Here is a 5574-nt window from a genome sequence, read left to right on the forward strand (position 1 = left end):
TCTTTTCTTTTCTTTTCTTTTTTTTTTTTTTTTAACCTAAGTGAAGAGCTGTGCTCTTTTCTGCCTAGACTGGGATGTTTGGGGTCAGAAGAGATTAAATAGCTTCATGAGATGGTGGTGCAGCTGGTTCTTCCACTGGCCGCGATGAAGTGCCAGGAATGTCTTACATCCCCCTTCTCTCCTTACTCCCTTTCGATTTCGACTACCCCTTTATTTATTTGTTTTCTAATTAGGGGCCAAGTCTGTAAAGTTTTATCAAACTGAGCTAGAAGTTACTTTGTTACTATTTGTGTTTACGAGAGTTGAGTGGTTAAGATAAAGTTTTCATGAAGGTGTGTACATTTTACACCATATCTGTTACAGGGCCGTAAGTCGGTAACTTGAAAATAGACCAGCTAAATGTTTTCTGGATGTAAGCCTCTGAATACATGGGGGTCTCTTTTTTCATATATTACATGCAGTTTGTTAGTACCTCACAAGCTACCGAAGTTCAGCCGTGAGAATTTGTTTGGCAGCATGAACAGATTTGTATATAAAATAGCAATGGTTTTTTGTTTTTTTTTACTATGATTTTTTCAAATTTCCTGATACCCGAAAATACACTTACTTCTCTATCTGTTACTGACTTTTTGTTTGCCTTATCTAGACCTAGTTTTTTATGGTTTATACCTGGGAAGCAACACTTTCAGTCTTGGGGATGTTTTCTTAGGCTAACCATGCCATCTGTCCTATCAGACTGCGGTTTTTATATCAATATCTAAGGTTTCTGCTGAAATTGGCACATGTTAGAACTGAAGAAAGTGGTTACACAATTCATTCGAAGTTCTTGATCATTAGATGTTTGTTAGGCATCTACTCTGTGTGAGACACAGACCAATAGTAACAGAAGGATGTTGACCTAAGTATTCTTTGAAACATGGCCAAAATGCAATTTATTATAAGTTAATTATTATTTCTGCTGTTGTAAATATTAGTGGTTTACAATGTGCTTTCGTGCATATTTCTTAAAACTTCAAGCAGTGAGAAATCAGACCCCTCTGAATTTAGTGCTCTGATGGTTTCTAGACTGATAATACGGAATGTTACTTGGAAAAAGTTTGGACTATATGGTGCACACAAGCAGTACTTCATGAATGAGCTTCTTAGTTTTTAAAAATGCACCATGTTCCTCAAAGTTTGTGTTTTTGTTAATAAAACATTTTATAATGTATTTTCTATGTTTTACTTTTTCTTTCTCAAGTAACTATGTATTGCACTGTAAGGTGAACACAAACCACCCATTATTTATCTTCTGTGGCAATGCATTTATATGGTCGGGTGGGTGGGGAATTTTTTGCAGAAGGTGCACAGTGATTGAATTTTTGACTTTCTACTCCGGCGAGCTTTCTCTACATTAATTTCCAGGACATTTTCCCAGTTCCCAGGTAGTCGGTGTATCAGAACGTTGATTCTAGTGAGAAGACAGTTTCCTTAAAACTTGAGAGGGCCGTTCAGCATCGCTATTGATCTTACTTCTAAGATCTGTGCAGTACACTGCTTTGTCGTCTGTACATCTTCACTGCATCTGAGTGTCTTTGCTCTTTCTCTTCCTCCTCAAGGAAAGATACTCTCTATACTCTTCGTTAAAAAGAGCAGAAGAGAGTCTCTTTCTTATCCTCGTTTTCTTTGAATTGGAAACAAAAGAAAGCAAAAATTAAAAAATGAAGGATTCCAACTGGAAGATAGACATTTAAGTGTAAATGGATTAGTGGAGAATGCTTAAGAGTTTCCAGGTAGTTTTGTTTTTAGAATCAGTAAAAAGACTGCTCCTAATACTGGAGATAACTAGCATATGTTTGTAATGTTACCTTGAAGTTATCTTTTATTTTATCAGGCCCATTCATACTGGTTAAATTCTTTTAGAAGTCCAGCTACTCTCTTGGATGGCTTCACCGCCATCAGCCGTGTTGATGCATTATAAATGGCATCCTTATCTACTCACTGTAATGCTTAAAATTTTATATGAAATGCTTTATTTAGAAAACCTGCCTAATCCAGTGGTGTCAGCCTTGCCATATACCACTTTCACTTGAAATATGACACCAGTTACAGTGGTTTGGGGTGGAGAAAGAGGTACTAGAAAGCATACAGATAAAGACATCTTTTTCTGTTTGCAACAGTATCCTTTCTGTGGGAAGAGATGTTACTATTCAAAGGAAGGCAGCTTAAGTGGATGTTTTGTATATCATTTAGAATTTTCCTTACAACATATTTTTTAATTGTATGATTATTAAATGCCCCATTTAGTTCTGTATTTGCCTGAAGTTTTAATATTTGTTTTCTAGGTGGACTTCTTAAAAACCAAATCAGGACTTGGGGAGTTCGATGCGTGTGTATCCAGGCTTAATATGTATGAGTGGTTTTGCTTGCTCTTTGGTTGTTTTCCTCCAGAGGTTTGGAACTTTAATCAATAATTGTGTGTGTGTGTGTGTGTGTGTGTGTGTGTGTGTGTGTGTGTGTGGTTAAGTGGCTTGGGGTTTCTTCTCAAGTATAATTGTGAACACACTTGCTTTTCAAGGGCAGGGCATCAGTTATAGAGACTGAAGAGTATTGTAGATTGTACTATGTGCCTTCTTGATGTATTTCTGGACATAAATTTTTTTCAACTTGAAAACTCAAAAGGGACATTTGGTTGGATTATATACTGTACATCATCTATGCATAAATGGCAGCTTGTTTTCTTGAGCCACTGTCTAAATTTTTTTCTGTTTTTATAGAATTTTTTATACTGATTGGTTCATAGATGGTCAGTTTTTTACACAGACTAAACAATACAGCACTTTGCCAAAAATAAGTGTAGCATGGCTTAAACATTGTGTATTAACACCAGTTCTTTGTATTTGGGTTCAGTGGTGCGTTTTGCACTATTTGAGTTGTGGTTTTTAATCTGTCAATAAATAAAATGTTCTTTAACTTCACACTTGTCAGATTCTCTTATTTTATCTTTATGGTCACAGTCTTAAAACTAGATACAACTTAATTAAATTACTTGCTGTTTAGTTTTACTTATCCAAAATATTTAATATGCACTTTAAATATTGTTTTTAAAGTTTATATAAAATTAGTGTGTTAAAATTTTTCACCTGAAATGAATAATCATTTAAGTGAACATGAATTTGAGGATGACTCCTAGCCAGTACCTTTTCCCTGCAACCCATAATTGTTAAACAAACACAGAATTTTTTTTTTTTTTTAATTCATTTGAGAGAGATACAGAGACAGAGAGGGCACAAGCGGAGTGCGTGGCAGAAGGAGAAGCAGACTTCCCGCTGAGCTGGGAGCCTGACATGGGCTCCATCCCAGGACCTGGAGATTATGACCTGAGCCTAAGGCAGATGCTTAATCATCTGAGCCACCCAGGTGCCCCACAAATACAGAATTTAATACACCGGTTCTTAGCCTTTTTTTTTTTTTTTTAAGATTTTATTAGAGCATGAGCTCTAATAAAGCAGCGGGGAGGGGCAGAGGTAGAGGGAGAAGCAGACCCCCCATTGAACAGGGAGCCTGATGTGGGGCTCAATCCCATGACTCCAAGATCACGGCCTGAGCCGAAGTCAGACACTTAACCAACTGAGTCACCAAGGTGCCCCTGGTTCTTAGCTTTTTTAAAGCTAGGTTGCTGAATTCCCAATGGCTCTTTCCCAGATGAGTGCAGGCACAATCTTATTTAAGCATTTTAGGGCAATATGGACATTTCTTTTTTTTTAAAGATTTTTAAAGATTTTATTTATTTGACAGAGAGATCACAAGTAGGCAGAGCAGCATACAGTGGTGGTGGTGGGGGAGCAGAGAGCAGAGAGCCGAATGCGGGGCTCGATCCCAGGACCCTGAGATCATGATCTGAGCCAAAGGCAGAGCCTTAATCCACTGAGCCACCCAGGCGCCCCAATATGGACATTTCTGATGTCCATTATTGCCCTTATTGTGGAGCTCTAGTTTAATTAAACCAGTAAACATTCAGAGAGCCCAAAAAATATCTCCCATATTAATCCTTGAGGAAGGTCTGCATTCTAGAACTAGACTATTTCAAGACAGATTTTTATCCTGAGATTCCATGTTGAGACGTAAAGACTGAGGATAGGCATGGGGGGATGGTCACCCCAAAGATGGGAAGAACATCGTGAAATGAAAGCACCTACTCAAAATAGCAGGTGAATGGTCACTGTTGAGAAGTGTTTGCCAGGCCTACTACAAGGTAAAGGGGTTGCTGAGGGAATCTAGCAGCTGCTTCACATCTCGAGGGCAGTGACTCGAGTGAGTCTAAAAGTAGGTAAGTCAGGGGGCACCTGGGTGGCTCAGTTGGGCGTCTGCTTTTGGCTCAAATCATGGGGATTGAGCCCCATGTTGGGCCCCCTGCTTGGGCGGGGAGTGTGCTTCTCCCTCTGCCCCTACACCCTGCTACCCATGCTGTCTCTCTCTCTCTCAAAACTATGAAAAACTATGGAAAGAGCCTTGGTGTCCATTGACAGGTGAATGGATAAAGAATATGTGGTATATATATGTAATGAAATATTAGTCATCAAAAAAATGAAATCTTACCATTTGCTATGACGTGGATGGAACTAGAGGGTATAATGCTAAGTGAAATAAGTCAACCAGAAAATTATATGAATTCACTCATGTGGAATTTAAGAAACAATATAGTAGATGATAGGGGAAGGGAGGGAAAAATGAAATTAGATGAAATCAGAGAGACAAACCATGAGAGACTCTTAACTCTAGGGAACAAACTGAGGTTGCTAGAGGGACAGTGGGTTGGGGGGGATGGGGTAACTGGGTGATGGGCATTAAGGAGGGCACATGATGTAATGAGCACTGGGTGTTATACACAACTGATGAATCACTGAACTCTTCCCCTGGAACTAATACTACACTGTATGTTAATTAACTGGATTTAAATTTTAAAAATTTAAAAATCTTAAGAAAGAAAACAAATTTGTGCAAAATACTTGAGGAATAACCCTGAAAGTACAGAGGCCGGTCACCTACAGAAGACGGGTAAAAAAGAGTTGGACCAAAGGGAGAAAATGGAGCAGATTCGGGAGGATCAGCATGTGCCTCATTTCTCCAGGCATCCCCATCTGCGCATCTCTGACTCTTAGAACCATAGAAATCCTCCCAGCACCTCCAACAAAAAATGAAAACCAACCAGGGTGTTGGTGGGGGAGAAGGGGAGAGACTCCAAATAGGAAGCAAGAGCAACTGAACCTATTAGAGATGAGTACAGAACCACCGTGAAAGGGAAGGGGAAGGAAAGAACCAAGTCAACTGGGAGTCAGTATTTCCACTGCATTGGAAAGTGAGGACACAAGCTCACAAACACACTGCTCTAATTGGTGAATCTGTTTGGCGCAGATGTAGCAATTAGCAATTCTGTCATTATGTTATGTGTCTACCAGGACTGAACAGTGAAAGTATGACAGAAACCGAGAGCCAGCTTTCTCACAGTACATGGTGAACAACCCCCAGGTGACCCCTGTAAGTCACAGCTTCCACAACCAACCCCTGCTCCTTCAGGGAGAGCTGAACCTGTTA

This window comes from Enhydra lutris, unplaced genomic scaffold (genome assembly GCF_002288905.1).
Source record: "Enhydra lutris kenyoni isolate GAN:26980312 unplaced genomic scaffold, ASM228890v2 scaffoldscaffold14, whole genome shotgun sequence".
In the NCBI taxonomy this organism is placed as follows: Eukaryota; Metazoa; Chordata; class Mammalia; order Carnivora; family Mustelidae; genus Enhydra; species Enhydra lutris.